The 15196-nt window shown below is 40.7% G+C and overlaps 1 long non-coding RNA gene across 1 annotated transcript; it reads right to left on the bottom strand.

The window, feature by feature from the left end:
- Positions 1-1536: 1536 nt before the first annotated feature.
- LOC149388574 (uncharacterized) lies at positions 1537-2266 on the bottom strand. The gene is made up of 3 exons (XR_016300647.1): positions 2221-2266; positions 1652-1706; positions 1537-1573 (listed from the first exon to the last, which is right to left on the bottom strand). It is a non-coding gene; the product is annotated as an uncharacterized LOC149388574 (long non-coding RNA).
- Between the last annotated feature and the right edge of the window lie 12930 nt (positions 2267-15196).

Here is a 15196-nt window from a genome sequence, read left to right as displayed (position 1 = left end):
ATATTCAATATTTAGTGTTTTGATCAACTAAATATTTGTTTGTCATAGCTATCTACGATCGAGGCTAGAAAAGGCGAAGAAGACTCGAAATTTTTGTTTTATAAATCCGAGCTTAAGTTCGTACGTATATCGAAAATGACGACGAGGAGGCTTATTTGTCAAAACGAGTCAAGGACGTTGGAAACGTGGTACGACATTGCAAATTTGGTGAACTAGTTTTGATGCCGTATAACAAAGGTGCGCATTGGATGCTCGTTGTCCTCGACCTTTGGAGAAATAGCGCTATGTTCTTTGACCCGTTGAGAAATAAAATCCCAACGGATTTAAATCGATTGATAAAAAGATAATAATTTGATTTCTTAAATAATTTTTATTATAAATCGTTCTAGTGGTTTTTTCTCTTATAATCTCCGTGTTATATAGGGTTCTTGTTGATTTCAAGCTCGAGCATCAAAACGCCCATAGTAACGGGCAATCAACGTACATCAAGGCTTGGGACGCTCCGAGACAAACGGGAAACACGGAATGCGGGTATTTTGTCACTTGTTATATGCGTGATATAGTCGTAGGAGGTGTAGGAAAATTAGAAAATAAGAAATCCTATACAAAAGAGGATTTAGAGAGAGTTAGGGAAGAATGGGTAACTTATGTACAAACATTTATTAACTGTGATGATTAGCTAGTTTTTTTGAAGATGTATATATTAGATTTTGAATGTTTTAAAGATGAGGATATTTGAGATGAATGTATATATTAGATATTTTTTGTATTGAAGATTATTTTCAGGTGCTAGTATCGTGTAAAAAACAAATTGTGGATTGAAAATAAATGATTCTCGCCGCGGCGAACTATACTTCTCGCCGCGGCGAGACAAGATACCGAGAGCAAGAAAATTAGAAATCTTAGTCTCGCCGCGGCGAGATTTTTTCTTCGCCGCGGCGAGTTTTAAAAAAAATATTCATCGCCTTCCTACAACGCATTATATCCGTTGTAGAATCATCTCGCCGCGGCTAAGATTTGACGTCGCCGCGGCGAAGTATATTTTTCGCCGCGGCGACGTGCTTCTACAACGGATTGAAAATCCGTTGTAGAATGTTCTCACCGCGGCTCGGAACGTACCTCGCCGCGGCAAATAACTCGCCGCGGCGACGTATATTTCTCGCCGCGGCGATGTCCTTCTACAACGGAAAATCAATCCGTTGTAGAAGCACGTCGCCGCGGCGAAAAATATACTTCGCCGCGGCGACATGTGTGAAAATATTTAAAAATTACACAATGGATTTAGACCGTTGTAGAAGCTTCTACAATGCTTAAGAATTCGTTGTAGAAGCTTAGTTTCTACAACGGATAATTAAGCGTTGTAGAAAGCTGTTGGATTCTACAACGGATTTTTAAGCGTTGTAGAAGCTTCTACAACGCAGGATTCTACAACGCTTAAGAAGCGTTGTAGAATCATTCTACAACGTTTTTTAAGCGTTGTAGAATCCTATTTTTGTAGTAGTGTGATGTGAATCTGCACTAGCAATCAACTTCCTAAATCTGAAGTTGAGTAGGACTTGACACCAATCCATGGCTGAAAATTAAGACAAGGTCAGAGAACAAAATTTATCCATGAATGATCTTGAAACCTTATATGATTTAACATACTAACCTTGTAATCTGGAATTTTATCATGAACTCTACCAAGTATAGGCAAAGATGAGGGCCTGAAAATATATCCATTAATAAACTTCTAAAAGATGCGAGACAATGAGAAGGAAAAAAATAAAGTACACAAGCTGCATTAGTAAAGATGTTGAACTACACTACTGGGAGCTTATATGGGTTCCATCGTATATGTTTTCACCAGCACCTATGTGTGCATAAAAAAAATCTGGAAAGTAAAATCAAGATGGCAAGAGATCATCAATAATAATAAATACTAAATAATATATAAAAATAAATAAATGTAACTTTCACACCATAAGTTGATCCTGAAGCAAAGATGATTTCATGCTTTTACATCTCTGATAACTGGATCCGTTATAACAAAGTGTGAGTTAATAAAGAGAATAACAACTCTAAAAGGGTTTTTTTTTCGGTTCAAAATTCAAGTACACTAGAGGGTTTTTTTTAATTATATAAAATTTATTAATTTCTTTGATGGTGAACTTGTTTATGGCATCGATGATTACAAATAGTCAATCTGAATTCAAAGCACTAGAAACTTAATACACAAACCTCGTCACTGCGTCCAGGTCACGCACAGTTAGACATGCTGCATTAAAGTTGATACAAAATAAAAACAAAAGGTTATTGTAGTAGCAAGAATGAAAATAAACCATATTTTTTTTATATCAGAAAAAGCATGAAACCATTCTCGGTAATAGCAAGTATGAAGGTGATGACTCATCCTCAATAATACAAAAAAAAAAAAAAAGATAGAGGAATTATTGACGCAGCAATGTTGTGTTCGTGATCTATAAAAGTATATCCTCTGTTACAATGCTGAAAATGACAACTGAGAGTACAGAAGTTCAACTATATAACTTGCAGATTTTTTGTTCTTGTGTCTAATCCAAAATCAGTCATGTGATGATTATATGTAAATATGCTACCATGAATGCTAGCCATCACTGCAGTTGCTCGACTATCCAGATTTCTTACGCGAAATCAGCGATTCAGCTTTCCATTTTATTTCCTTGGAATTATAAGATTCAGCTATACTTAAAAAAGAGAAATGAAAAAGAACTACAAAGCCAATATACATAAATGGTCAAATAAGTCAGAAGTTTTTATTCACTTCTCTATACCGACCATGTTAGTTAATGTATATAGATGCTCAAATTGCCTATATCGGTATTGATTTGAAGCCCCTAGAATCAGTAATCGCACACCTATTTATGGCAAACAAAGAGATCTGAAATATTTACCAAATTTTTGAGCCCCATGGAATAAACCACTACTTGTTTACCTGAAATGAAGAGGAGCACAATCCTTCACTTTAAAATCAGTTTCTAAGGTAAGAGTCAAAACCTCCCAGAGATATATCGGCATACAAAAATTACATACACACATACATTTATCACATACAAAAATTAGAGAGAAAGAGAGGGAGAGAACCTGAAAGAGTGGCAGACAGTGGGCCTTATGAACGGAGGGAGAGATAGAGCTATGGCTGTACATAGTACAAACACACAAACAAATTTAAGCAAATCTTATTTCTGCTTTATTTCTACAGATTTGAACTACAAATTTAATCAAATCCTATTTCTGCTCTATCAAAAAAATTTATTCTAGGTTTGACAACCAAAAAAAAAAACAAAAAGCTTCTTTCTAGTAAAGATAATGCCTAATTCTCTCGGGCTTCCTTCTCCAGTTATCGTCGCCGTTGAGGGGCTTCATCATAACCCGCTGATCGTTCCCCGTTTCGGAGCGAAGCAGCGACTGAAGCCTCTTCAAATGGCCGCGGCACTGCTTGTGGCCAAAAGGGTTAGCTCGGGCAACGAAGCCGTCCTCGTCCGGGCACATCACTCTTTGATACGGCGACTGCCATTTGGCTTGCAGATACGCGAGAGACCTCCATGGCGGGAGAGGCATCGAGTTCTACTTCAGAGAGAATCGGGCTGCCTCGGCCATCACTTGGAGGTAATGGCTCAGCCTCACCGACAAACCCACAAACACCACCGGCAGAGAATTCAGAATCATGTCGTACGAATCGACCGCTCAGGCGTCTCGAAATGGCTCCTGAAGTCTATATCGATGAGGAAGCGTTCCGAATTTCCAGCGTTGGAGTTCTTCGCCAAATTTGGGGCTTTTCACATCGTGGTAGGTTTAGCGGTGGTCGGATGAATTTGGGGGTGCTGGAATTTCTATGTTTTAGCAGCGGTGGTGGAGCAGTGGTAGTGATGGTCGTGGATTTGGCGGTGGTCGTGGATTTAGAGTGGCGATTTTTAAGGGAGAGAGAGAGAGTCGGCAAAAAAAATAATGGGTTTAGAGTGATGGTCGTGGGTTTAGAGTCACTACTACAAATGTTGGATTATACAACCCACTTTCTACAATGCTTAACAAAAGCGTTGTAGAAACTAGGGATTCTACAACGCTTAACATAAGCGTTGTAGAAACATAGTGTTTCTACAACGCTTATGGCTAAGCGTTGTAGAATCTCGGTGTTCCTACAACGCTTATGGACAAGCGTTGTAGGATATGATGGTTTCTACAACGCTTAAAGCTAAGCGTTGTAGAAACTTAGTTATTCTACAACGCTTTTGTTAAGCGCTGTAGAAGTACATAAATTTCAGATTTTCCACAACGTTTACACTATCCGTTGTAGAATCCTCGCCGCGGCACCACGTGATTTATGCCTCGGCGAGAACTTTCTACAACGCATTGTAAAAGCGTTGTAGAAGGATGGGTCTCACCGCGGCACAATTTAAACATCGCCGCGGCGACACTTTCTACAACGCTTGTTACAAGCGTTGTAGATTCTATTCGCCGTGGCGATAAGTATTTCTCGCCGCGGCGAGATAATTTCGCCGCGGCTAGAAATATCTTCCGCCGCGGCAAGGTGGATACCGTGGCCAAGCAGTTTTTAAGAAACTGTCTCTCCGCGGCGAGCCGTTCCTACAACGGATATTATAACCGTTGTAGGAACGTCTCGCCGCGGCGAAGAAATATTGTCGCCGCGACGAGGTTTTTTAGGTTTTCACTATAAAAGGCCGTTTTCAGTTTTTTTCTCATTTTTTCCAATACCCACACACGAGACAACCATTTTCGGCCGCTTCTCTCCAGTTTTTTTCTTTCAAAATCCCTCACCACGTCCTCGCCACCCCAAAATCTCGCCGTCGCCTTGTCCTCGCCGCCAACTCTCTCTCGCCTTGTCCTCGCCGTCACTTTTCTCTCGCCGAGTCCTCGCCGTGCTTCCTCTCGCGCCTCTCTCTCTCTCTCTCTCTCTCTTGCCTCCTCATTGTAAGGTATGATTTTAAAAGTTTTTTAAGGTGTATATTGATTTAATTTGGTGTTGTTGATATGGATTTCTTGTTGTTTACCCGAATTGCATATAGTTTGATTTTTTGAATTCACAAATTTAGGGTTTTGTTTGATTTTCTCTTATTAGAACAAGAAATTAGGGTTTAGGTTAGTGGAATTTGAATGAGTGAATTTAGGTTAGTGGAATTTGAATGAGTGAATTTGAATGAGAATTTGAGTTAAATTGAAATGTCCGGATTGTGTTTGACATATTGTTACATAGGTTAGTGGTTAAAATGGTTATGTATATTAATGTTGAGATTGAATTGTTTATGAATTTGTGATTGATCGAATTGTTCATGAATTTGTGATTGGTCGAATTGTTTATGAATTATTTGTGATTGTTGGAATTGTTTTAATTTGTCATGTTTAAATATATATTCTTGGAATTGATATATAATTTGTTATATGTTAATTGTAGAATTGTTTATGATTATGTTTTGTAGGAGCTTGAAAATGCCTCGAACTAAAAACACGGCCTCCAAGGCTCCGAGCTCTTCCAGAGGTCAGAGTAAAGTAAAAAGCAAGCGACCTCGTCAACAGTCTCCCGAAGAGGAATACAACTCGAGTATCTTTACTAGCAAGGTCGCAGAGGAACGCTATGACAAAATCTTGCCGCGTAACATTATCCATGAGAGAGGATTCAATGTAAGCAATACGTCGGATATAGGAAAGCAAATCCGCAACAGCATAGTTGGTCATGATTGGGGGAGGTATTGTGTTGTACCCGAGTTCGATTCGAACGTCAACTTCGTGTACGAATTCTACGCAAACTTGCCGGACTCCCAAGGTGATGTTGTGACGGTCCGTGGGAAACCGGTTGATATGAGTATCGAAGCTATCAACGATCTTCTTGGGACCCCAGATGTGCCTTTCGAGAACGAGGGCTATCGAGAATGGCTAAGAAGTTGCAGCCATGAGGAGATGTCGCGGGTGTTGTGCATTCCGGGAGAGGATTGGGTCACTGAAAAAGGAAAAAGTGTACTCAAGCGTGACCAACTCACCAGGATCGCTAAAGCGTGGATTTACTTTGTTTGCGCTCGTCTCTATCCAATCAAGCACTTCACCACTCTCGACGAGGATCGTATCCAGGTGTTGTTCTGCATTGTTAAAGGCCTTTCCATTAACGTTGGTCGATTCATCTATAATTGGATGAAGAAACTCGACTATACTAATGAACGACACGGTTTGCCATATCCGGCGATCATTATCGGCCTTTGTACAAATGCGGGGGTACCACGCTCGAAAAGGGATACGATACACAGTTCAATGGGGCCTATTACGGATTCCATTATCGAGCGGTACAAGATTAGGGAGGATCCACAAGCGGAGGAAGAGGAAGAAGCGGGGGAAGAGGGTGAAGAGGGGGAAGCGGAGCCCCTATTGCGCTTACCAGCGCCTCCGGTAATCGACCCCGCCACCATCGACTACATTGCTCATTGCTCCAACTATCTCGTCGGCGGGTTCCAACACACGCAACAGTACATGCACCGACAAGCGGAGTATGGCGCCTCTCACATCAATCAGTTGAACGATATCTACTCTCGGTGGGACATCAACCAAGAGAATCAGGTGTTATTTCCTCCATATCCTCAGTACTCCGACTATCCGTACGCACCACCACAGTGGCCACCGCATATGGCACCTCCTCAATATCCGGCGAACCCACCACCACCACCACCGAGTGATGAGTAAATTTCAAGAACCAACAACACCAACTCTTCCATATAAATTTCAAACTCTTTTTAAATTTAAGTTTCAGTTTAAGACTCCCTTGGTTTGTTTATGTTTATGACTAGATTACTGTGTTTTATTTGTGTGTTTGAGACTTCAGTCTTTGTTTGAGACTCGTTTGGTGTGTTTTATGTCATATATGTTTAAAACTTGATGTTATATGTTTAAGACTAGTTTGGTTTGTTTTATTTATTGTAGAAATTTTAATTGAATGATCATTTTTAGTTGGAGAACAGGTTAAATATTGGAAAAAAGTGAATGAGTAGGTGGTAGAGTGCTTCTTCGCCGCGGCTAGGTACCTTTCTCGCCGCGGCGTGACTATTCTCGCCGCGGCACAGTATATTCCCCGCCGCAGCGAGTGATCTACGCCACGGCTAAAATATTACTTCGCCGCGGCGAGATTTTGATTTTTTTATACCGAGAGTCTGTATTTTTTTAAGAACTTATCTCGCCGCGGCGAGTTGATATTCCCTCCGCGGCGTAATGACCTCGCCGCGGCATGGAATATAAGTTGCCGTGGCGAGGTTTCTACAACGCTTATTTAAGCGTTGTAGAAGGGTCCTCGCCGCGGCAGGATTTGTATTTCGCCGCGACGAGAGTTTGATTTTTTTATACCGAGAGTCTGTGTTTTTTAAGAACTTGTCTCGCCGCGGCGAGTTGATATTCCCGCCGCGGCGTAATGACCTCGCCGCGGCATGGAATATACGTTGCCGCGGCGAGGTTTCTACAATGCATGTTTAAGCGTTGTAGAAGGGTCCTCGCCACGGCAGGATTTGTATTTCGCCGCGGCGAGATTATCCTGCCACGGCGAGAGTTGTACTCAGCCGCGGCGATGTTGGAGAAATGTAAATGACATTGTATAGAGAAATTTTGAATGAAAAATAACGTTGTCCACAGGAGAATAACATAAAATCCAAAATGAAAATACATTATCTAAATGTTCAATATCAAACAAAAATAGGATCTATATCCTTACGAAGTAGATGTGAAACATCGTCATCATTAAAATCATCCACCTCTTGATCAATTGGCGGTAATCCTGATGTGAACGGAGGAATGCTACACATGTCTTCGTCTTCTTCTTCGTTACCGTTTCTCACTTTCATATGAACCACTAACGATAACTCAGGATTTGCTGGATCTGAAACATAAAACACTTGACTTGCTTGCGAAGCCAAAATAAATGAATCATTTTCGTAGCCAATCCGTCTAAAGTCGACAATTGTAACTCCTTCATTATCAACTTTAACGTGATTATTGTCTGCCCATTTGCACTTGAATAATGCGACTCGCAACCCGCAATAATCAAGTTCCCAAATATCTTCAATGTATCCGTAATACTTCATAAAAGCATGTTTTGGATTCTTATCTTTTGCCGACGAAACATGTAAAGCTTCAGCAAACAATGTAACACCGCTATTTTGTACGGGATGCTTGTTGTCTCGTTCCCTTGTATAAAATGTAAAACCATTAACAGACCAAGCAGTGTACCTTGTAACCATTGAGGGCGGCCCGCCAGATAGTTTACTCAACGTAGATGAATGTCCTGCCTCTATAAATATGCGTTTTCCAAGCCAGTTTTGAAACAAACGGTTGTGCTCTTCTTGCAACCATTTTTCATTTCTACCCTTCTTTGGATTATTCACTCTCAACTCATTCAAATGAATATCCACAAATGGCTTGACCTCGGAAACGTTGTGTAGCACATGGAGACTTGCTTGCTCCCATTCTTTCGGTTGACGATCGAATAAGTACCTATAATGAAACAAATACTTAAAAATAATGTTCATATATAATTTAAATAAACAAATAAAGTGTTAAAAAAATACCTTTAGATAGAGTTTTTGAATCAAAATTGGTATTCTTGGGTAACCCAATTTCGTCTGTTTTAGCTAAATACTCAGAACAAAACTCAACCGACTCTTCTGCTATGTAATTTTCAACTATGCTTCCTTCTGGCCTATTGTAGTTCTTCACGTAGCTTTTCAACACTTTCATATAACGTTCGATTGGATACATCCACCGTAAAAATACGGGCCCTCCTAATTTCACTTCACGTACCAAGTGGACGGTTAAGTGGATCATTATGTCGAAAAACGAAGGTGGAAAGATCTTTTCGAGCAAGCACAGAGTTTTCACCAATTCTGACTGCATTAAATCCAATCGAGTTGGATCGATGACCTTCGAGCAAATCGAGTTAAAGAATACACATATCTTTGATATTGCAAACCTCACATCTTTTGGCACAATTCCTCGCAAAGCAAGAGGCAACATTTGTTGTAGCAGCACATGACAGTCGTGCGTCTTCATTCCAGTAAGTCTCAAATCTTTCAAAGACACGAACCTCTTATAGTTTGACGAATGACCTTCGGGGACTTTAATAGAAGCAAACCAGTTACACAATTTCTTTTTCTCCTTTCGATCTAGAGTGTACTTTGCCGGTGGTAATTTTGTTTTATTCCCACCCCCCTCCTCGGGATGCAAAATGCTTCTTATATTCATCTCTTTGAGATCCAATCGAGATTGTATTCCGTCTTTCGATTTATTTGGATCATCAAAAAGTGTACCAATAAGCGATTCGCAAACATTTTTCTCGATGTGCATAACATCCAGACAATGCCGGACGTAGTGTGTCTTCCAATAAGGAAGGTCGTAGAAAATCGATTTCTTCTTCCAAGGATTCTCTTTGAATGATTCTTTAGTACTAGCACTCCGCTTTCTTTTCCCAAGCATTTCATTGACGTTTTTAACCATCTCATAGACATCTTCACCAGACAAAATTCTAGGAGGGGTCGTTCTTCTGAATTTCCATCAAACGCTTGTTTCAATCTTCTATACGAGTGATCTCTTGGTAAGAATCTTCTATGACCCAGAAAAACAGTTTTCTTACCATGCTTCAAACGGATGGAAGATGTGTCTTTCATGCAAATCGGACAACCAATCGAGCATTTCACAGAGTATCCTGACAAGTTTCCATAGGCCGGAAAATCGTTAATAGTCCACATTAACATTGCCCTTAAGTTGAACGAATCTCCACGGTAAGCGTCTTTAACTTCCATCCCTTTCTCCCATAACATCTTCAAATCATCGATCAACGGTGCCAAATAGACATCAATATCATTTCCTGGTTGATTCGGTCCTGAAATCAAAAGCGTTAACATCAAGAACTTTCTCTTCATACATAGCTTTGGAGGGAGATTGTAGTTCACAAGTATAACCGGCCAAACACTGTATTTACTGCTCATCATGCTGAACGGGTTCATTCCATCAGAAGCTAGACCAAGGCGCAAATTTCGAGTATCAACACTGAAATCCTTATACTCTAAATCGAATGATTTCCACTGTGCAGCATCAGCAGGATGTCTCAACATACCATCATCGATACGCTTTTCGGAGTGCCAAACCATGTTCTTCGCGTGTTTGACACTATTAAACATTCGACGAAAGCGCGACATTGGAGGAATGTACCATAACGACTGAAATATATTTAACGAAAATCAGTAATAAATAATGAATATGAGCTACATGTATTTCCTAATCAAGTGATGAAAATGTACGTACCTTAACTGGAACTCCTTTAACCCCGTTACATGGAATTTTACCCTTCTTCCACCGTGACTCTTTGCACGTCGGACATTCATCTAGATCTTCATACTCGTGTCTATATAAAACACAATCATTTGGGCACGCATGGAATTTCTCGTACTTCATGCCTAATGTACCCAAGGTCTTCTTTGCTTCATACATACTTAAAGGTACTTTATTGTCTTTTGGAAATGCTTCTTTCAGTGTTTCCAACAATAGAGTAAAACTAGTGTTAGTCCAACCCCCCGACGCCTTCAAATGAAATAATGTAACTAAAAATGACAACTTCGAATAGCTTGTACACCCTTCATATAATGGTGTCTCCGCATCATTCATCATGGACTCAAACAATTTCGGTCGCTCAACAAAATCGTCCTCCAAATCATTCATCATTCCGCACATCTAGGGTTACCTCGCCGCGGCGATGGCACATTTTCGCCGCGGCGAGACGTTTCTGGGTAACTCTCGCCGCAGCGATAATTTGGTTTCGCCGCGGCGAGGCTCCTACAACGCTTATTCTAAGCGTTGTAGAATCATCTCGCCGCGGCGAGAAATACACGTCGCCGCGGCGAGCTCCTACAACGCTTAGAATAAGCGTTGTAGAAGCGTCTTCAAATCTGAAAATTTCAAATTTTTTTAACTACCCGCCCATTTCATATATATCTATACTTAGCGTTTTTTTTTTTTTTTCAATTTTCCCTCATTTCTCATTCTCATTTCTTCTCATCTCCACTACTCATCTCTCTCGTCCCTCTCTCTCTCTCTCTCCGCCACTCTCTTGCCGCCCCGCCCCTCTCTCTCCACCACTCTCTCTCTCTCTCGGCCCCTCTCTCTCTCCGTCCCTCACCTCGCTGAGCCCCCGCACCCTCGCACTGCGCGCTCTCTCCCTCTCTCCGACCCTCACCTCCCTCTTCTCGCCGTGCGCCCACGCCGCCCTCTCGGTGAGCCCCCTCCCTCACCTCGCCGTGCGCCCACGCCGCCTTCCCGTCTCACCTCGCTCGCGCCCACCCTCGCCGCGCGCCCTCACCTCGCCGCGCGCCCTCACCTCGCCGCCTTCGGCCATTACCTCTCCGGCCCTCATCTCACCACCTTCTCTTCGCCACCCTTGTGCTCGTCCAACTCTGGGTAATGTTTTTGAACATTTTTACATGGACTTATTTAGTGTGAATTCGATATTGATTTGAAATTAGGAGATATTGTATTGGATTTGAGTTTATTGAATTGAAGTTTGATATTGATTTGATTTGAGAAATATATTTGATATTAGATTGAATTGGGATTGAAATTGTGTTTTTGTTTAGAATCGGATTGGATTTGAGTTTATATTGTGATTGGAGTTGAGTTTATATTTGATTTTTGTTACATTTGAGTTGAAATTTTGGTTACATTTGAGTTGAAAATTGAAATTATGATTTGAATTTTGTTTATTAGATTCAATGTCGTCCACTACTACTACTTCTAGCGGTAGTGGTAAAAGAAAAATTAGAAGACAACTAGCGCTTAACTCCGATGAACAAGGAAAACGAAGAAACACTCTTATGGGTCGGGTTAATAAGGCTAAAACACTTGTTAAAAAAATCCCTGTACAATTTGATGATAAAGGGCAACCAATCGGTAAAGAGGGTGATGAGTTGTCGAGTTACTTTGGCGTGTTAGCAAGAGAACACGTTCCACTTTCGATGCGTGATTGGAGATGTAAAGACAACGCCTAAATTAAAGAACGGATTTGGAACGAAATGCAAGAAGGATTTACGATTCCTATCGAACAAAAACACGATTGCCTTATGAGAGTCGGAGAAGCCGCAAGGTTATTTCGTCATGAGATATACAACGATCTACTCAAAGACATAATTAACGAACCAATCACCTTAAAGAGACCGGCTTGTATTTTGAAATACTATACAAGTATCACCGAAGAAGATTTGATAGCATTTGTTGAGTATAGACGAACCGAAATGTTCAAACAAACATCGGAACATGGGAAATCAAATATCGGAAAAAGTGTGTACAAATCTCGAACGGGCCGAAATGGATATCGAAAGCTTGATCAAGAAAAGGTTAGATTCATTTTTTTCTTTTAGTTATTTCAAATGTTGCAATTATTTTTTAATTTATTATATAATTACTTCTTACTAGCATGACGAAACGGGGGAATGGCCTACGAAAGAGGAACTTTGGATTGACTCGCGAATGAAAGACGTAGATAACTACAAGGATGAGAAAGACAAATTGATGGGAGAAAAAATCGTAAGTTCTTTACCTTTGTTATAACAATTAACCTTGTAATTTTATTTTCAAATAATTTTATGTGTAGAAAACGTTATCGCAACAAGCATCGCAAGGGACATGGTTGCCGGAATCGGGAAAGAGTGTTTTGCAAGAAGCTTTGGGAACGTCACGAGTTTGCGGTCAATCCAAACACACGTAGCGTTTTAAGTACTTTGTTCCTCCAACGCCCAACGAAGAAGTAATGAAGATGCGTCGGGAAATGAGCGAGTTAAAGTCGTTGGTGATGAAGGCATTCGGTGGAAATGGTAGCATTAATGTCGAGTCGCCTAGTGTCGAGCAAGTGAAAGAGAATCTCAACGCGAAGGTTGTTGATGATAAAGAGATGGCAAATGTTGACGAACACGTCAATGAAGCGGTCTCTTTAGGTATGTTTAATTTTTTTTTATCTATTTATTAAAGATAAATGTTTTGGTATTAAGTTATTGATAAAATTCTTGATTCGCTTAGAACACGACGATGTTGATGATCGTCCGAAGATCGATCCTATCATTGTTGATGATCGTCCGAAGATCGATCCTATTGTTGTGGAAAAACCCAATAGTGTTCGTGCTAGTTGCTCTTTGAATCCAACCACGCCGGTGACACCGAGTTCGGATGAAAGCGTCGAGTGTCTTCTTTTCATTGATGACACCGAGTTCGGAGGCACAATTCATGTTGCAAATGGGAGAGCGTGCATGAATGGAGGCGTAGTTCATTTCTCACCTTTCGACGAAGGAAATTTACGCGTGGCCGTTTTGGGGGTTTTGATTAAAAAAGAAAAATTGCCAATTCTCACCGAAGAAGCTCAAACAATTGAAGATGCTATAGGCGGGTTTGTCTCGTGGCCGAAGAGACTCATGGAAATGGACACGGGAATAGAGAGTCGCGGTCCGGTTGTCAAACAACTCTCAAAGCTCGGTTTTGAGAGTGAAGCTAGCATCGATGATGCTAAGAAGATTCCGTACAAGGTGATTAATCCCAAGTATCGATTGCTCGCTCAACATGCCAACAAAGTAATGTTACCAGAAGGGGATGTGATTATGGTCAATGTTAGTCCATGTCTCGCGGCTATCCCGATTCCGGTGTCATTTGAAGACATTTCCGATTTTTTGCAATACTTGGAAATTGGCGCGGGGAGCATAACGGTTTATATGGAGTAAGAGTTTTCTTTATATGCGTTTTTTAATATCAATATTCAATATTTAGTGTTTTGATCAACTAAATATTTGTTTGTCATAGCTATCTACGCTCGAGGCTAGAAAAGGCGAAGAAGACTCGAAATTTTTGTTTTATAAATCCGAGCTTAAGTTCGTATATCGAAAATGACGACGAGGATGCTTATTTGTCAAAACGAGTCAAGGACGTTGGAAACGTGGTACGAGATTGCAAATTTGGTGAATTAGTTTTGATGCCGTATAACAAAGGTGCGCATTGGATGCTCGTTGTCCTCGACCTTTGGAGAAATAGCGTTATGTTCTTTGACCCGTTGAGAAATAAAATCCCAACCGATTTAAATCGATTGATAAAAAGGTAATATTTTGATTTCTTAAATAATTTTTATTATAAATCGTTCTAGATGTTTTTTCTCTTATAATCTCCGTGTTATATAGGGTTCTTGTTGATTTCAAGCTCGAGCATCAAAACGCCCATAGTAACGGGCAATCAACGTACATCAAGGCTTGGGACGCTCCGAGACAAACGGGAAACACGGAATGCGGGTATTTTGTCATTTCTTATATGCGTGATATAGTCGTAGGAGGTGTAGGAAAATTAGAAAATAAGAAATCCTATACAAAAGAGGATTTAGAGAGAGTTAGGGAAGAATGGGTAACTTATGTACAAACATTTATTAACTGTGATGATTAGCTAGTTTTTTTTTTTATTGAATTATGGATTGGTTGTAGATGTATATATTAGATTTTGAATGTTTCGAAGATGAGGATATTTGAAGATGAATGTATATATTAGATATTTTTTGTATTGAAGATTATTTCCAGGTGCTAGTATCGTGTAAAAAACAGGTTCTGGATTGAAAATAAATGATTCTCGCCGCGGCGAACTATACTTCTCGCCGCGGCGGGAAATATTATTCGCCGCGGCGAGACAAGATACCGAGAGCAGGCAAATTAGAAATCTCAGTCTCTCCGCGGCGAGATTTTTTCTTCGCCGCGGCGAGTTTTTGAAAAAAAATTCATCGCCTTCCTACAACGCATAATAATCCGTTGTAGAATAATCTTGCCGCGGCTAAAATTTGACGTCGCCGCGGCGAAGTGTAATATTCGCCGCGTCGAGTTGATTCTACAACGCTTCAATATCCGTTGTAGAATGTTCTCGCCGCGGCTCGGAACGTACCTCGCCGCGGCGACGTATATTTCTCTCCGCGGCGACGTGCTTCTACAACGGATTGAAGATCCGTTGTAGAATATGTCGCCGCGGCGAGAAATATACTTCGCCGCGGCGAGATGTTTGAAAATATTTAAAAATTACACAATGGATTCTAACCGTTGTAGAAGCTTCTACAACGCTTAAGAATCCGTTGTAGAAGCTTAGTTTCTACAACGGATAATTAAGCGTTGTAGAAAGCTGGTGGATTCTACAACGG

The sequence above is a fragment of the Urtica dioica genome, chromosome 8, assembly GCF_054948205.1.
Source record: "Urtica dioica subsp. dioica isolate 48M chromosome 8, U.dioica_male_clone48M_v1_H2, whole genome shotgun sequence".
In the NCBI taxonomy this organism is placed as follows: domain Eukaryota; kingdom Viridiplantae; phylum Streptophyta; class Magnoliopsida; order Rosales; family Urticaceae; genus Urtica; species Urtica dioica.
This window is presented reverse-complemented; position numbering and strand designations above follow the sequence as displayed.